Consider the following 20,651-nt stretch of genomic DNA (forward strand, 5'->3'; position numbering starts at 1 on the left):
CCGATACACCGGCGCAACGGAATACGTTGGACGCGAGGCGACCAATGTGTACCTCTAGGGTTTCTATTTTTAGGTTGCGGTGAGTGGCGCGTGGTGTTCACGTAGTATGGTGCCTGCGTCACTCGCCGGAGGGTGAGGTTCCGTACGACCTACAGGATTCCTCGTTGAGTAATACTCGCTAGGGCATTGTGATGTCATCAATGTATAGTACGTAGAGAGCAGGTGACAAAATTCTGACTGGGACAACGGCAGCGATCGGGTCGCTGCTAGCACTCTCAACTCTCACGCAACATGTCCTGTCACTAACAAAGCAGAGCGGCAAAGACATGCGCGACGTGCTTGGGGGTGCCCGCTCTGATCACTTTATGAAGTAAGCCCGGGTGCCAGACGCGGTAGAATACGCGCGCTACGCCAAGGAAGACTGCTATTGCTCACTCATACTCTCTCTCGGTTGATCACTGTTGCGTAGTTTACCCAGAGTGGTATACCCACTCGCCAAACTGCTCGTTTTGTGGGTGGATGTGTGACTGAAGAAGTGAAAATCTCGAACAACTTGGCAACCGTACTAAGAAGGATTATAGATCGATATCCCTCAACAGCATAATGAGCAGGCCTTCCTTCCATGCCCGGGGGAAAGAAGCCAGGCGGGTGCGGCGGATCCACTATTATAAGCAAAATGTTGCGGGGCACGACGGACGCGTGGTGGGCGGCGAACCGTTAATCAGCAAGAATTTTTTAGTACTGTAATTTTAAATCTGTGCTACTAATCTTTTCAAGTACTTATTATTATATATTTAAATGACTATTTCTAGATATTTAAATGACTATTTTTAAACGGAAGAAATTATAAACAAAAACCTACCTACTAATAACTAATACATTCTTTGCTATAGAGGCAGGCGGGTGTTTTTTTCGAGCTTGTTTTCGAGGCACTACGTGGCTGCCTGTGAGGAAAATTATATAGAATGCATCGGCCGGGAATCGAACCCGGGCCGCCCGCGTGACAGGCGAGCATTCTACCACTGAACCACCGATGACTGCTCATCACGCGCTTGTGTATAAATAAGCAAAACGTCGCGAGGCGCGTTTCGCAGCAAGGATTTTTTGATATTGTAACAACTTCTAAAGTACTTATTAACATGAAAAAACAGTAAAACACAGTTTTGGTCTACATTAAATGGCCAACGTAACTAACATACTTATTTATATGCTGAGAGTAAGGGATAAGTAAAACTTGAGTCGGCACAGCTGATGAGTCAACGGCGTGATGTGTCAACAATTAAATGCGTTTTTCTCTATAACTATTCGCAATTTAGAAATAGTGTAAAAAGCTAATTTTATCTTCGTTTAACGTAGAAAATTAATAAAGTATTTTAAAGGATAAGGATTAGTACCATTACGGAAAAATATCCCTCACAATAAAAAATATATTGAAATTACTATTTTTAGACAGAAATATGATCACTACACGTTATCCTTAAAAGATAAAAATATGCTCTCGCGGACTTTTTTGTAGATCTTATTAAGAGGAACAATACTCCAGTACATTTTTTTCATGTAGTACTTACCATTAAAGCAGCGCATGCGCGAAAGTGTCTCAACGGGTAGGACTTTATACATATTTATCGTATTTATGTTAATTTACATAAGAATGTACAAATAATAAACTATATATAAACCTTCTACGAAAAATACTCGACCTAATAGTGAAAACCGCATAAAAATCCATTGGGTGGTTTAGAAGAAGAAGAGTTAGAAACAACAGACAGACACGAAAAGCGACTTTGTTTTATAAGATATAGGATATTCCTAAATACTTGACATATTATTCATATTAAAATCATGTCCACTTTAATCTTACTTGAGCTTTAATTTTAAAGCAAAAATGGAAAAGTTAATCTGGGATTTTATAATGTTCATCATTTGTGCTAAAACGATCTTAGTATTATCATACATTAGCATATATTATTTCATTTATAATGAAGTAATCCTTAGTTTATATGGGTTATACTAAATGTAGTTTAATATAATTAAATATGTTTTTGCTGGATTCACGCTATATCCTTATAATTCTCAACTAGGTCATACTCTATATAGATTGTATAGAAAAGTAGACAAAGAGAATGTAGTGTCAAGGTACTATGTTCTCCGTTTCTACTCGAATTCAAGAGTGTGTTAAGAACTCAACGCTGCCAATTATCCTGCTAGATAAATATATAATAAATCATTATCTTGAGCGTGGATCGAACCTACTCCTCGATGGCTTTATAAGTATCTAGATTATTTTATTTCACATCCAAAACATTTTCCTTTTCAGAAGAAATCAATCGATATCTTCAATCAATAATCATTATTGTATTCAATTTAAAACTTTATGGGATCATTATAAATGAAGTAAAGATTATTAATTAATTTGAATCCGTTTATTCTGTCATAATTATCTTTGCGGACTCAGAAACGCGTCTTATTTATTGCCTTGGTTGGAATAAATTTTGGTCTTATCAATTGAAAAATTTAAATTTTGATTACTTTTCTAAATGGTCGATTTTTTATCGATAATTTGTATTTAATTTAATATATTATAGTAATTTATGGTAGTGTACTGTAGATATAGTTTTGTATACTTATCACTAGCAATGTTGAATTAATTTAATTAATATATTTTTTTCATATAACGTAATTGTAACCTTCAGCCATATTATCCATATACTTGATGTCATTTATTACAATATTTTTTTTGTCGCCATTTGTTTAGAGATGGAGAAACGAAACGGAAATAGAGCGAGTGCTTTCATTAAAATATTTGCATTTCTTAAGCTAATTATCAAGAGGATATTTTGAGGTTTTTCTGTTGGTTTAAGAATCGATTGGGATATTTATTATGAAACTAAGCAAACTTAGGCTTATTTTTGTCTGTTTTACCCTTTATAAATTTCTAAAACAAATAGATCCATAACCTAACAGGCTCAGTTTTAAACAAATGTAATTTTTTCCGTTATGGCCGCAATGCATTAATAGAGTCTACAATATTCCAAAGTTTAATATACGAGTAACTTGCATACTGTAACATATATGTCAAATTAAAATGATTTCTTCGTCTAGTAGTCCATTTGGACGTTATCCTTAAGGGCAATAAAAGAAGAATTTGGCATAAGTATTGGCGAGGGTGCAGTCCAGCTTTGGCTTTATGCCCAGATTTGAGTCTCTTCAGGTAGATGCAACATGCATATAGCATATAAGTACTTTTACATATTGAAATATTTTATAAACATGGGGTTTTCTTATGTTAATATCGATTACAGTAATGTGGATTTTTTATGTAAATACCGATTACATGAAAATTACGCACCTTATAAAATATACAACATAAAATTGGCTTATTATTATATTGTTACCTTCACGCAGTATAGCCTCAAAAGCCTTTAAAAATTTCTATGATATATAGGTAACATAACTACCGATATTTATTAATATCTAAATTGAAACTCACCGATTTGATTGCTTATCCAGAACAGAGAATTATTTATTTATTTATATGATAACAACTTAGATTGATCCTAAAATTGAAATATATTTCTAAGCCTTAATTTACGAACATTTAGAAAGCTAAGTAAATTATTAAAACTGAAAACAAACGAAAATTAATAAAACATATATTTTAAGAATATTTTGAGATCTTACAAATGATATTTCAATTATATATAATTTCATATTAGAAAGAAAAAATATGATTCCATTATAATCAAAACCAAATAAAACTTAGAAATGTTGTACTCTCTTTAATGATCCGAATAAGAAACTCTACAGATAAATAAATCTCACGACCGTAGAGTCTAAGCAAGTTCAAGGTTGAATGTAATTTAAAATAACATCTTAACACAAATGATGTATACGAGAACGCCCATAAAACTAGTAGGTAATTATCGACTGTACTAATGTGATAACGTCTAAACTTCTTTTGACGAGTTTATTTATATGGATTATTTTCTTAACCATTAATTAATGGAATAAATGTTGCTTTTATTTTATATATACATACATAGAAGAAACGCTAAAGATTAATTTTGGTTAATTTCTTAAGTACTGTTTTTTTACCTTATTTTTTATGCTTAAAATACCTATATAAATGATGTAGGTTTTTTTTACTGGCACCTTTTTGGTGCATTGGAACGTGCCTAAGTAACAGTGCCAATTGAGTGGAGAAAGGAACTTCCTTTGAAAAATCCGAAATTCCTTTGAACTCATGATAATATTTTGTGGCTTCTTTAATCCAACACGTTTCGTATTAACAAATATTTTAACGTAAGAGAAAAGATTTAGTGATCAGTCACTATATTTTCTATAAAAAAAGTTAATATAAAAAAAAATCCAAACACTAAAAAAGGGGAACAAAATAAAAACTTTCATCAATTAAACATACGTTACCACTTAATTTGAGCAGTATAACCAAAATGATCATGGGAAGTGTTCCACAGCGTAGTTATTAGTATACGAAGTAATTACTTTGAATTATCGCGCTTCGGTTGGGATGCGCGAGCGCCGGTAACAAGACAACATAATGATATGGCCTTTGTCTGTTTCGCCACCTGCCCAAATACGATAGTGATGGAATATATCGATAAATTCTTATCGAGAATTTTGTTAAGTTAATATTAGTGATAAGTTGACTAAGGAGCGGGTTCAAATATTGTCGTATTTTTTTTTAAATATATAGTCTTACTGTAATGGAAAAAGAAATTGTGGCTACATCATAAAAATGCCTTATATAAATTATTTTTTTTTCTACTAATTTAACACTTTTGTGTTTATAATTATATTGCAACTAATGGTAAACACAGAACTCACTACTCCTTTTAACCATTCGTTAAAAGGACCTCAAGGAATTTTATTCAAATAGTCTAATTTTATCGATGTTATTATCGACGAAACATCCTTATAATACGTATGTCTGTCTTGTTAGCGATTATTAGTCCCTCAAGTGAAGCCGTGTTGAGGGACGAGGCTTTTTATTTAAAGCCTTAAAGGTGTGATTTCCGACGACAGAAAGTGTTAAGTAATTATTTAAAATCGATATTCTCTTTTTAATAAAATTTCCAACTCGAATTTCCCCCGAACATGTTGTCGTTGCAAAATTTCATTGGTAACATACATACGTACACTCATACGTACCTATATATATACAAACGAACGAGTGTAATTACGAATTCTGAATATTTCCATTGATGCGTTATCCTTTGTCGGTTTCGAAAGTGGTGTATTTTACAATATATGTATATTGAAATGAATATTGTGATACAATGATCAAAAATTACTGAAATGTCTCTTTTTCTTTTTTCTATTATGCATTCGTTGCATTTTCGTGGTAAATAGTGTGAATTTATATTATACTTATGAAAGTAAATTGAAAATATAAATTAGTTTGACACTGCCTTATAAACAGATGGCGTCCAGTTTTAATATATTTTGTTACCCATGCACCGCCTAGTTTTCGGCACATTGTTTGAATGGCGGAACTCAACGCCGCGGCTTGTTTTTGTTGATATTAGGCAGTTCTTAATGAAAATCAAACCCATAACTGAAATTCCACAATAAGACGCTTTGCTCACAACGACGACCACATACCTATATTATTGGGTAAAAATCAAGATTTATAATATCTGCGATTTATATATTTATAATATCTATATTGAGTAAGATTTGTATCCCAAACAAATGTGGTCAGTCAGGCACGTTCAAACCACATTAGGATGGTGTCAATCTTCTCGTTTAAAATATAAATATAGATCCTCGTGACATTTTGCTTAACTTCCTACGTTTCTATTTTAAAATAGAATAGTTAAATTGCGCTCTGGAACTATATACCAAAATAAATTTTTTGTGTTACTTTTGTATCCAGATAATTATTTTTTAACTAAAACAACTTTCATTTACTACATCGTTATAAGTAAAAAAATATTCTGTTTCGCTTTTAAGTGGCTTAAAAAATAATATTCTCCGTTTTCCGTCTTCACTAAACGACTGTTAATAGTGAAATATTGATATATGCTTAATAATAAGTATTGGTTTATTGTTTTTTTTTATGGTTGGTTTATTTTTAATAATTGTATTAATATCAATATAAAATATTTAACCAATATTAAATTAAAATATTTAACACGGATATATAATATATATAAACATACCTACATATATATTTTACTAACTTTATTTACTCTTCCAGACGGTTGACTCTCCAAGTCTAACCCATAAATAATGTGGCAACTGGACATTCTACCTTACAGCGCTGTAAATACACTTTCCTCTTATTATACTTTAGATATAAATTAGAGAGATTTATATCACTTCTATATTAGGTATACAACCTACTTTTTATCATTAGAATAGGGCAGAACGCGTATATCATTCGTTTGCCTACAATTAACACAAAATATGTTTGTGTATTTTTGTGGGACTAATAGGTATTACATAATCTCTTTATTGCAGCGTAAATTACGTATAGGTAATATGTTAGATGATAAAAAATATTTTTCTTTAAGAATATTGTGATAGTTTACAAAAAAGTTTCATCCAATATGTTTTACATTTTGAAGTCTAATTTTTTCACATAACAAGGAAACCATGACTTTAGATTAATTTTTAGAGTACCATTTTTAATGCCCATACCTACAATTGTTTTAATATGTAAATAATTAATTTATGAAATAGGGATCTCTACAAGTATAAATACGTTTTATATTAAAAATATATATAAAATATTGACTTATTTATCACTTTTGATAGAAAACAATTATCCACGCCTAAAGAAAAAAAACAATACTACAGACATAATTTATAACCGATGGGTTTCTATGAATAAATAAAGGTTCGTGTCGATCGCAATTATATCGAAAACCGGCCAAGTAATTAATAGGGTTGTGGAAAGGCATTGTAGAATTTATTATTGTATAACGTATTTCGACTATAAACTCCTTAATTGGCCGCCACTTTATGCTCAACGAGTCCTTAATTTACAAGGGCGAGCACGGACAGTATCAAGATTTTTTTGTGCTTCACACACGTACGAGTATAACCGGCTATAAAATTAACTAGCTACGTTTCCTATGTAAAACACCGACGCCTGTTTTAATTAATTAGATTCTATTATTTTTTATTTATGTATATGTACCTACATATAAATATATTATGTATTTAAAATAATTATTCATATACCTTTTATATATTCGTGATGATTTATATTATGTAAATTAATTCATTGTTGTAATAGAATAAAATTTAGAGTTAGAATTGCAGAGTTAAAAATAATAATATAAACATGTAACAGCATATTATAAGGTTTAACGCGACAATTATACAATTCCTACAAGTTTATTAAATGACCTAAAGAAATTTGGGAATAATTTATTTTTTAACTTATCTATGCCTGCTTCGATTATACGTATAGCTAAATATGAAAACCGAAATATAATTTAGTTAAAAAGACTCCACGAAAATTTAATACTTTCATAAGAATAATCTCTAAGGCCTCTTTAAATTTAAAATTTTCTGGCTACAAGGAGCTATTCCAACATCCAAAGTTAACAAGCCTCGTATTATATTATACTCGTATATAATTTGGGAACGGTACACTTTTTGTGAGGCAGCTGGTCTGCCAACGTTAGAAAATAAAAATTTTCACATTTATAAAAAAAAAACATTTAACGACTAATAAGACGACGTCTTGTCTTATTTATAATTTATTGGGTGGATTCGGCCTCATAACAAGGATCTTCATCGTGCCCAACGTCAGTATAACAGTAATTTGGAAATTAAGAAGGGATCAAGCGACGAAGTAAATGTTTTGAAATGGATACCTAATCATCTCTTATTAAATATTCTCAAGCTTTTTGATGGCTCCGAAAAGATGAAATTGAAAGAATCATAGAATGTTTTTTTCTATTACAGCCAATCAACGAGTATTAAGAATTAATATTGATAAACGTAAAGGCGAAGTTTATTAATTAAATTCTTTTTATTTTAGCTTTTCCAGTAAAAATAAGTAATAAAGTGCTTTTTATATTTGATTATTATAAAGTAAAGTGTACCTTATTTAATTCGTGTAATATCTTTTATAAAGCAGTTATTTATAGACATAAACAATAATTGTAAAAATTACTTTAAGAAAAAATAGAACATACTAATAAGACCACTCGTTTTATTAATATGTTGTTTTTTTGAGTTGAGAGTTGAACATAATCAATATGTTTACTAGTAAGCAGTTTTAGATTCCATCAGCTATCAACCAATTCCATCACTAGAACAGCTCGATGGTACCTACCATAACAATGTATCGTAATCTAATACAATATAATGTCGAAATTTCATGTCAAAACAATTAGAAGTGCGGGTAATTTAGATTCTTAGGTTAAAAAAATCAGCTTTACGATATATCTCGCATACAGACAGTGCTGAATGCACTAAGACATACTCCGTTCTCCACTTTCCGCCAATTTCTGGAGGAATTACGTGTTAAGTGGCGGAACTCAACGATGCGCTTAGTTTAAATACCATAACGAAGAAATGAAATTGGAAATTTAAGTAAATATTTCATCTCCTCGAGTGGGGATCGAACCCACAGTACGTCGCGTTTCACACTCTGTGACCCTTCGCCATAACTTGCGTCTGGCCTCCTAGAATAAAAAAATAGAGTTAAAACACTTTATCTAGCTAGACTCTGCCTCATAACCTACCAACTAGTGAACATGCAAGCTCGTGATATAAATTTTATACGGTACCCGTTTACCAAAGGAAAATAACAAGTGCTAGTCAAAGTCATCGCTATGCATGCGGTTTTAGACATGAGCATCGTATGCCACGGCGCCTGCGGGAACACCAAGTAAATTATTCAGGGCAAAAGTCAGTCACGAATCGCTCTTCCGACTTCTGCTCCCCTATTTCAGTACTTATACTTTATATCTGAGATATTTTGTGTTTTTTTTTCTTTGTATATTTATGATCAATTTGCATTATGATGATCGATTGTAAGTGTTGTGTATTTTTACAAGCAATTTACATTTAGGCAAATTTCATTGAGCATTAGGGTTCCGTATCTTAAAAATAATAAATATAAGCCTTAAAGAATCACTTTATTCTATCTAGGTGCATACGATTGTATGCACTCATTTTGTATTAACTGTAAACTTAATTTTGTTATCAAAATACTAATAGAAACTGCAATCGCCAACATTCATACTCGTCGAATGCGTTTTGACAACTTCATATGAATAAGTGGCTACTTGTATATATCAAAAGACATTATGAAACGTGACTGATCTTACAAAAGACCTATAAAAACACAAAGCTTAGCAAGTCAAGATCAAATTATAGGCTACATGTTAACATCAAAGAAAAACAATAAATGTGACATCTTTTATTCTCAAAGACAGCTTTGACTCATGGCCAAGTTTCACTTTCAAATATTACTTGTAGACGTCATAAAGCATTTTGTTGTAAATATATATTGTTTCAGAAGGAAAAATACTGGTAAAAAGTAGTAAACGAGAACGAAAGTATTCATATATAATTCACGCGAAGGACAAGTTCTTTTGTAGTGAGAAGCGAAATCTTTTCATTATCATAACTTTTGTAGAATAAATTGTTCAAACGAATTGCCGACAATAGTGTCGCAGTGTGAAACAAGATAAAACAAGTGGACCATAAAGTTCCTGTTGTAAACATTGTTTATAAAACAATCCAGAAGACTTAGTCGCAAACGAAAGTTTGGTCCAAATTCAGCGCCACCCTTTCGGCTTCCTTAAATTGTTATGGCGGTAATAAGCCGGGGTATGTGACTTTTATTGCCAGCAGTTCTCTTAGAGTTTTTGGGCACAGTGTTTTGTCACCGACACAATTGCCGGTCGGACAGTAAAACAATGTTAGCCCATTCTGACATACTCCGATGGACGTCCGGAATTACCCGAAATAAAGTCAGCAACGTTCGTCAAATTTATGTTTTTACAGCACCATATAAAAACAAATGTTTCATTTTTAAAATTGTTTCTATTTAAATATTAGGTATAAGTAAATAAGACTACGCTCGGTTTTAATGGAGGAGGATCTTTATTGTCCTATTTCGTATTTACAGCTGAATAATTATTCTTTTGAAAATATCAGAATAATTAACATAAAGTTAGCTGCCTAATTTTCATTTTAATCAACTTTAGGAAGAAGATCAATCCAATTGACGGAATCTACTATTCCGAGTTCTGTTTTACGAACTCTTCAGGCAGTCAAACACAAAAGTGAAATGGAAATCAATTACTTACTTAATTCGCGTCTTTATTACGAAGCACTTGGGGGACTCTCTTCAAATTGTCGTTAAGTCGTGTTACGTGTAATTAATTGCCTTCGAATGTCTATCCCGGTACAATAAAACGTATTTAGATTATGATATGAAATGTTGAAAGCGAATTCTCTACGTAATAAATCAGTTGTTGTTAATTACCGCCGTGCTTGAGAATGGAGTCGTAAAAGTCTTCGTTTTGTTTTGGGCGCGAAGTGGCTTCAAAAGACATCTACGGTTATCGAGTTAGTCATAATGATGAGACGTCTCCAAAGACGCCTGTAGCATTGTAAACAATTTTCTCTAGAAAATTGATAAAGTTATTTTCTTGAATTTAAAATGGTTATAAAAATTCTAGAGCTCACTCGTGGTCCTGTTCGTTCTCTTATTTCATTAGCGGAGCTCAAAGGAAAATATGATAAATTCGTTAAAGTAATTAAAATTTACCTGCTTTTAAATGGATAGCTTAATGAGAATAATTCTCTCTATCTCAAGTCCAAGACTCATCGTTGAACGAGCCGCATGCACAAACTTTGAAAATAACAATTAAATTTAAAGGTAATGCCAATTGCGCTATAAGTAAAGTTTTATTAAAGTGACTTCGCAAACAAAAAATAATTTTGTTCTCTATAATGATATCATTAGTTTATTTTTCATAATGAGACACGGTGAGAAAAATATTATTTTTTTTTAATTAAAAAGACTTAAAAAATAATATAATAATAATTACAATGCTTTTTTAATTGAGTGTTGCTGCTTGCTAAATGATAGTAGGTAGTATTTTATAGTACTCTATACCTTTCGTAGGACATACACAGAACTGTGCAAATAAAATATTTCAAATCCAGACATTTTCCACATTAAAATATTGAAATAAATCACTACTTCTTAAATTCTAATGTCTGACATTAGAAAACATGCACCTTCTACACCCAGTAGATAACTACTTATATACGTATATCAACAAATTAAATAATTAAAATACTTTTAACTCAACAAGCCCGAACTCTGATCGCTTGACCATGACTTCACATACTCCACATACATACCTACATTGAAGGCGTGACCGCGCCAGGGGCCGTCAACGGAGCATAACCTATGCCGTTTTTGTACGATAACGAGGTTACAAACCACATATTATTATGGCGTCGCTATGTCAGCCCTACGTCAAGCAACATCCGCCCTGTTTTTAGACATTTTATTACTAATAATCTGATAGTCATTTTAAATGGACAAGGTTTTCTAGTTGAACTGCTTGGAGGGAGGTAGAACTGTGTCGAAGTAAAGGAAGAGACAAATGATTTTACGATGTTTTCGTGATATTTAAATTGAGGTTGTTTAAATGATTGATAAAGGATTCGGTAATAATAGCTGTTTTAAGTATATCTAATAACATATTTTACCTCTGCTGTATATTTTTCAAGACATTATGTGTTGTGTGACGAAACTAAACACTGCGCTATGCCTTGTGACCAAACAATTTTAAAAATGACGAACTCATTATTAAGTTCTTTCATTTTTATTTTCAAAACAGAGTTTAAAATAAAAATAATAATATTTATGAAGGATTTAAAGATTAATAAGACTTTTTAAGAAAATATTCCAATCGTTTAATTTTTTTCTGTTTATCGTCTAACGTTAATGTGTTTTAAAGTAGATTAATATTTTGATTGATAGATTGTTCTTTTCGATAATTTATTCCGACTCATTTTAAAATAGTCATTTCAATTTGTTTGTTTAATTATGATTGATGTTAGTTATGTACACAGAAAGTAAAAATAAAGATGAAACATATTAAAATGTATCAAGCTATGATAAATTATTATTGTATTTGAAGCTATCTTATCAAAATATTTGAATCAATTTTCTTAAGTTAGTATTCTATTTATAAATTATTAAATTGTGTTTTTTATACTTTTTAAAGATCGGGACAAACATCGAATTGGAATCTTTGCCATTTTCTTAAAAAATATAAAAAGTAACAAACATCCAAATATTTTAGCTTTTCACTTATTTATTACAATTTCTTTTTCTCCTTTTCTTACAAGGACATAAAACATAAAGTATATTCGGTCCTTTCAGCAATTAGTTAGCTGTAGGATTAATTGCGCTATAAAATACGCACTAAACGTAATTTGCATTCAAAAAGCCCATTAGCGTACGTCTACATGTCGTGGACAATGGGATTGGGCCCAGTAAGCCTTTCACAAAAGATTCACCATTAGTTCTTTCCTAGGAAATTAATGGTGGTTTAACTGCAGAACTCTGCTATTGCCGAAATTTATTTCGGATCCTTCGATCCAGAATAGGCTTTAACATTTACGTGAAATATTTTAAACTAACTTTGCAATTCAAACGAGGATTTAGTGTTTGGAAAATAAACGAAATATATTGAATTGCTGGACGCTCTAAGTCTAGAAATGTTAAAAATAAAAAGTCTGGTTACCTACGTATATTTTTTTGCATACTATTTGTTTTCAATTATGTTTTTACAATTTTATAATAAATTAATAATTGATTTGACTGAATATAATATAAAATGGTGATGTAACAAAATACATACGTGGTGTGGGATCGATCTATATAGGTACAAGGAAATGCTTGAGGTTAAACTCTTTTTTTCTTATAGGAAAAAGCACGATATTAGTTATTTCATTTCCACGCGACACTCGATACCTATCGTCATGGGTATCTAGAGATATTTTCCAGAGAAATTTGGTGCTTGGACTGGTGCTTTGAACAGATCTTTTCATATAGAGGGATTATTCTAAGGTACGAACGGACCACCTGATCCCCTCCCCACTATTTCTATGCCTATCGTACTTATCGTGTCGTATAATAATATAAGCGAAAAAACATATGAATAGTTAGTTATATACGAGTATATACTCATAGTTATTTATATACTACTGGCACCAATGTTCGTCGTTAAATTGGATACAAAGTCTTTGCTTAAGTTAAAGTTAAGTTTCCAATCTTCAATATCCATTCAATTGAGCCGAAGCATCGTTATTTGCAACAAATTGTGCCTCTACTTTATGTGACTGTCTTAACTCACGGTAAAAGGCTAATGTGAATAAATAGTTTGTGGTTAAGTTGGATGAAGTATGGCGATTTATTTTAGAATTAAACAGGTGTTTTGGATAATTATGATTATTATGATTATTACAAAAAACTATATATTAATTATACATATAATGTTCATAAAAGTACAAAAAAATATAAGGAAACTATTTACGTACACGTCCATAATGTCTGCTATGTATGATTTACTAAAATAAACAGCTAAGTAAGATTTGAATATAAAATTAATATGTGTATAATAAAGGCAGGTAAAATATAACTAGAATGTATATATAATATATATAAATGTATCTATAATAATATTATACATAATTAAAAAAATAAGAACCAAATACCTACAAATGAAGATAATAAGACAACTTGAAAGTCATTAATAACGCTACGTGCTATGAAGAAGTGAATACTGGCGTCTATGTAAATGTACCATTGAAAGGCAAAAGGCAGTTGAAACGCGGTATTTAGTTAAAAAGTCGGTATCCATTTGCATAATCGACATCGCCGCTGGGGTATTGGCAGCTGAGTTACGTTTCTAACTACCGGCAAAGAGCTAGGCTAGGACATAGCGATATTGTACTAATTTTTTTTGTAAATTTTTTCGCCTTACGTGAAAATATGTTTATAATTTTCATCATTATTGGTCCATCATTTTAGGTTTTTAATTTTTTTAGGTATAGCTCTCAATATCTCTGAGTTATCCTTGTCTATTTCGCATAACAAGGCCATTTAAAAAGTATAGGTACAGGAATATAATAACTATGCATAATATTTAATTTTATACTTCTTATCGTTTAAGCTATTTTCGCCTTTTGCACATTATCATAAATTATTTCGAATCTCAACCAGATCTAAGTTATGTTATTGATGACTATATACGGTACAAGCATCGCTAAGGATCTGCAAACTCATATATTTTACATAACGCCCTCAAATCTGTTTTCGCTTGGACGGAATGGTCCTAATAGCGCTATAAAGAATGACCAAACGATTCCGCTCGAGGCTAGTCTCCCACGTCACATTGATCTTCTAAGGTAATATACTTACCTATTTCAAGAGTAAAAAACATTTATATATCTAGTGGATAATAAGTAAAACCATCGCAGCTCAGTTGATTATAAAAAATATTTTATTAAGGCACGCTTTATTTTATTCTAGCATCTCATTGTTATTTGCCTTGATACCAGGAAATGAAAATTTTAAATATTTCGTTTCCTCGAGTGGAAATCGAACCCACATCCTGCCACGTTTACAGATGCACGCTTGTGCCTCTGTGCAACTACAGACCTTAATTAATAAAATAAATTAATTTTTAACAAAAAGAAAACCGACTTCTAACAACGAACTAAAAAGTGAAAAATAATTATACAAAGATTTTATAATTTTGAAGTCGGTGCCAAGTAAAACAAACAGGCTTAGTAATTAGATATTGTAGTAAAGGTGTTGTAGCATTAGCTCGACACCGACTTCAAAATTATAAAATCTTTGTATAATTATTTTTCACTTTTTAGTTCGTTGTTAGAAGTCGGTTTTCTTTTTGTTAAAAATTAATTTATTTTACGATTTTAAGTGATGGGTAGATCTTAAAATAATGCTTCTTAAACGAGTAGTGATGGTGGTGGTAGTGGTTGTCAACGAGTGGTTGTGGTTGTCCTATGCAAAACTTTATTTAATTAGGTATTATTTTTGTGCAAAGTTACACTTTGGTATATTGACAAGAACATACATAAAAAGTATTCGGGCGAATTGAGAATCTCCCTTTTTTGAAGTTGGTTGAAAATGAGAACATCCTCTTTTTTGAGGTTGGTTGAAAAGAAATGCAACGATCAGGAATCTCACTTCTGACATCAATTTAAAAAGTTTTTGTAACTATTACAGTATAATAAATTTTTGACCAAAAAAAACAAACTTTCTCAATTTTCTCCGGATTCTATAATCGAAACCTAACCAAACTTTCACCAAATTATCCTTGAAGTGTATCCTTTCAAATAAAAAAAGAATCATCAAAATCGGTTGGCGCGACATTGAGTTATTATATATAATGCAAATTTAAGACTTATGTGATTTTCTCATAGATACCATTGTCAGACATGGACCAAAAAAAAATGGGACCATTCTGGAAGCTTCACCTTTCAAACAAAAAAAAAAATTTCAAAATCCGTTCACCCAGTCAAAAGTTATGAGGTAACAAACATAAAAAAAAAATAAAAAAAATAAAAAATACAGTCGAATTGATAACCTCCTTTTCTTACAGAAGTCGGTTAATAATTAATTACTCATTAATTTCCGCGAGTGGGAATTGATTGTTTACATTACCTGCGGTTTGAAAAATTGTGTGCGTTTTTTTTATTTCTGAACTGCATAGACTAAAAGTTAAAATAAATGTTTAATTGAGAAATAAAATATTTAAATATATTGCTTTATTTCTGAATATGTAGTATCTATATTAAATTACTTTTATTATTCGTATAAAGTAACATTCAGATGGCGATAAGCCATTCATTAAATAATCGAGCCGATCTTTTGGAGTTGCATTGGTAGAGAGTAGGCGATACGTCGAATTGTAATCGAGAACTCGCTTGCGCAAGTAAATGAATCGACTCAGATTACCTTTTATAATTAGCTTTCTCAAAATAGAGAACGCGTTTTCATCGAAATTCTCTGATTGAGTCTTTGTTCGGCCCACTATTGTGTTACAGCCTATATTTTAAGAGCTGTAGTTAGTTCCAGTTAAACTTTCTAACACTTTCAATTTAATCACTTATAATTTTGTTTAGCTTCTATATTTCTTTTCAACCTGGATTTTATTTGTATCTATTTCGCACTTTGATTTGAACCAACGGTGAGCGAAGTCTGATTCGGACATAACCGATTTTATTTTTATATGTTTACATAATATTACGATTTCAAAGTAATAAATTTCTAAGAAGTTCTTCTTCATCCAAAATTGGGAACAACCATTTAACATCAATATTATTTTGCAATAAATAATTTAATAATTACTAATAACATAGCATAGCAGAGCAGACTTTTCAATTATACGTTTTGAATTTTCCTTCACGCTGAAACTACCGTTTCGTCGACCACTCACAGCTGTTGCTTGATGCCATTATTAAACGCTTTTCAAGAGCAGGTGTTGATAATAACGAGGGTGAATTTAATTAATGAACACTAGCAAGCTAGTTTCATATAAACGTATGATAAGTTGGCACGGAGCTCACTCAATCAAGAGTAGCGTCTATGAAAATTGTGAATAACTAGTGATTTACGCCAGCTTTGTCTACATGTGTTGTTTAGTTTCGTAAAATATTATTAGGTTTTGTTCATATTATATGTAAGCTTAGAGAACCTGGGATCCCAGAGTTAAGACACTTAGACGTTTACAAAACTTCTATAAATATATTTTTAATTGTTCATTTCAATGCTTTTAAGTTTAAATTCATTTTGTAACGAAATAATGAAAATTATGCATTGCGTGGGAAACAGAGACAGCTATACGTTCTCTCATATAATAATAAATTCAATATAATAATAAAAAGGTATTTCCAAATAATCCACAAGTTATTTTGATAAAATAACTTGTGAAATATATTCACAAATATATCGATGATCCAATATGCATCTACAGGTCAACAGAAATCATGACCACCGAAGTGAGTTAGCACCTCAACACGAATAAACTGGGGCCCCCTAACAAGCAAATACTACTAGTCTTAGTATTTAAGTCTAAGTATTTATGTCCATACCATATTGACCTTTGCTACATGAACTTAGAATCGATATTGGTGTGATTTTAAAATGGAATTCGTCAGTTACTATTAGCCAGTTAACGATTGTATATCGTGGTGATCATTCAATACAAATCAAGATGTGTCTAATTGGATTTTGTTAGTGTTTGTATCTAAAGCAGAGGTGCGAATGCTACTGTATTGCAAAGTGAAGGAAATGGTAGGAAAGTTTATTATTTTGTAAGAAAAACATATATTTATTATTTTTGTACACAAAAGGAAATATCGGAACCCTTGTAGGATCACTTCGTTGTCTTTCTATCAAAACAAGCTGAAATTAATAAATAATATTCCAATCTACGGCCTCTAAGAATATATATAAATATATATAATATAATAGATCATTAATATAATATAATAGGTAATAATTATAATATAATAGATCATCACATTTAAACATCGGTGTTGCTGAATTTCGTATGAAGGTTGCCGCGAAATCAAAGCCTAGAGGACACTTTCCGTGGATTTACTATTATGAAATTTGACATATTGGAACTTATAATACAAATAACGAAAAAAATCCAAAAATTGATAACGCATAGAAACGCAAATACCTATTTCAGAGAAAAAAATCGTTAAAAAACTTATATTTGTAGTTCATTTCTTTGAAAATGAGTACATACAATCGCAAACTTAAATTTGTCAACTTTTATAAGTTTATTGTTGCCTGGAATTGATATGAAACTCTCGATGTTCGAGTTCGACTTGCATTTGACTCGTTCCTTATAAGTCAAGTACTGGTGCCTTTAACCCACAACTGGTCGTGATGTTTAACACTTGAAATAGTAAATGTTAAAGTCTTGAATTCATGCTTACTGAAAAAGTGTACAATAAATAATACTATTTGGAAAATTTTACCACCTCGTTTTATTAACCTAACCAAAAATAATAATCAAAAGACAGAAATTAAGCAAAAATTGACAGTAATTAATTATAGTTAATCTTACTTTTTTATTAGATTTTGTTACTTTTAATCGATTATTATTTTGAAATAACTAAATAATACATTTTAATGAACATAAGGTTGAGGCTACGGTGTATTTTTTTTTAATAGTTTTTGTTAATTCCTACGCTGCAGTACTCTCAAGAAACCAGTTTAATAAAACTATTAATTTAATACAAAATGAACAGCATACGATCACTGCCTCTACAAGTAATAGATATGACGTTTCTTGTTTCCATTCGACTTAACCATCGTTAACGGTGGCCAAGATATCATCTTAAAGCCCATGACATTTGCTTCTGAGTTTACAACACCTATTGAAAAGCTCACTAAAACTTAAGCTTTAAATAATTTGAATAAAGTTCATATTAAATTGAAGAAAAATACATACTTACTGTCGGCTACTATTGAATTTAATATCGGATATTGATACTTTTCATTAGGAAATAAAATTCTGTCTATGTACAACTTATTTTGTCAGAGTTATTTTTCTTGGTCATATCAGATTATTATATTAGAACCTATTTGATGGTTAAAATTTTTAAGTTGCTCGTGGATTTAATAATTACGAAAATGATTTACATACCGAGGCCGTCGCAGCAGGAGGACAAGCTCGTGACTGTAACGCGACAGTTGCGGGTTCGGTTCACACTCGGGGGATTGAATAAATATTTTTTAATATTTCCACCACTCAACACGCAAGCCTTGATGGAAAGTTTAATCGTGTAGCTGAACAGCTAAACAAATTTGTCGTAGTTATTATATTTTTTACTAATTATATGGACGGTGTTAAACTATGCCACCCAACATGCAATAAGTAAGGGAGGATAAGGGGGAAAATATTTGTGGTAATATGTGAGGGCCCTATAATGACATCACAGTAATTTGTCTATCGTATGAGACTTGATTTCAAAGGCACAGTAAATAACCTTTCTTTAAATATCTATATATATAAAAGGACTTGTCCTCACTGACTGAGGTAAGACGCACGCACAGCCGTAACCGCTTATGGTAGAAACGTTAAATTTGGACAAAAGTTTACTTTCGTAATCTGGACATCCACTAAGAAGGGATTTTGAAAAATTTTAACCTGAAAGGGGTGAAATAGGGGTTGAAAGTTAGTATGGAAAAAAAATTTAATCGGCACCGATTTTTATAAAATTTGAAATTTAGATTTTTATAAGTATTTAATTGAACACGTGTTTCATCGTTTTCTAGAATTCTCCCTCTAAGGGTGCTAATAAAGGGTTGAAAGTTTGTATGGAAAAATTCTTAAATCGCCACCGATTTTTATAAAATTTGATATTTAGACTCTTAAAAATATGTAATTGAACATGTGTTTCATGGTTTTCTAGAATTCACCCCCTAAGGGTGCAAATAAGGGGTTGAAAGTTTTTTTGGAAAAATCTTTAAAACGCCACCAATTTTTATAAAATTTGAAATTTAGACTCTTAAAAATATTTCATTGAACACATGTTTCATAGTTTATTAGAATTCACCCCTAAATACGTAAGCGAAGCTGCGCGCGTCCGCTAGTCTCCTATAATTAAAGAAACGTTATTCGTCTACAAGCGTTAATTTAAAAACAAATTAATATAATACATCAAATTACTTGACGACTATAAACTATAAAATAAAATAGCCAATTCTAAACAGAACTTCCTCTATAAAACAGCAACAGTAAGTTAGAGTGCGGACCTTGTATGAAAATTTAATGAGTTACAGTCAGTGGAAGCTGTAATAAAACGGAAATATTGCCTTAAACAATGTCGGCAAAACGAGCCAGACTGCAATTTTAAGTTAAGTACTTACGATAACTTTAATTGCTATAAGTCAATTTAACGTTACTTTCACGCTGTATCCCGCACACAGCAGGATAGACAGAGGAAATCTAGTATTAAGACATTCTGTTCCCCACTTTCCGCCGAATTCTGAAGAATTATGCGTCACGACTGGCCTCAAAAACTTAATTCAATTGAATTACATGTTGACAAGCTCAAACTAATCTGTTCCTAAAAAGTAATCAAAAAGAGATTCATCGGTAGAGCGCACCAAAATAAATGTTTACAACATTCAAAAGATCACATTAATATAAATAAACGAGATAAACACTATAGAATTTACAGTAAAAAGGCACCGTCATAACCACCCAAACTAAATTCAAGAGATTCCAAATGGAAACTGATTTCATTAATTACATATATATAGATTGAAAGCTTTAAAGCTTTAGATATATTTAACTACTTGTTATTTATATTTGATCATTAAATAGAAAAATTTTATGTTATGTTATTAAAACTATTAAGTTGGATTCGTTATCATTATCTAAATCATGGTGTACATTAATTCGGCTGTCATATTTCTCTAGTAGTCAGTATGGATGTAATAAAAATGCCGGCTTACCTTTTAATATTTTTAACGCTTTATGCATTTTTATTTATTACTATGAGGTAATTGGTTTGAGATGAATGATAATTGTATTCAGCTTTTATGTATGTGTGGTGCGCTCTGATGATGGTTCTGG

The 20,651-nt window shown here is 31.2% G+C and overlaps 1 protein-coding gene and 1 non-coding gene across 2 annotated transcripts in view; both read right to left on the bottom strand.

Annotated features, from left to right (window-relative positions):
* Positions 1 to 20,651, bottom strand: part of Toll-6 (Toll-like receptor 6) — a 175,193-nt gene that overhangs the window by 115,935 nt on the left and 38,607 nt on the right. The gene's annotated exons all lie outside the window — the stretch shown is intronic.
* TRNAD-GUC (transfer RNA aspartic acid (anticodon GUC)) lies at positions 967 to 1,037 on the bottom strand. Its single transcript has one exon. It is a non-coding gene; the product is annotated as a tRNA-Asp (tRNA).

This window comes from Heliconius melpomene, chromosome 18 (assembly GCF_056956725.1).
Source record: "Heliconius melpomene rosina isolate 202511_hmr_F chromosome 18, ASM5695672v1, whole genome shotgun sequence".
NCBI classification, from domain to species: domain Eukaryota; kingdom Metazoa; phylum Arthropoda; class Insecta; order Lepidoptera; family Nymphalidae; genus Heliconius; species Heliconius melpomene.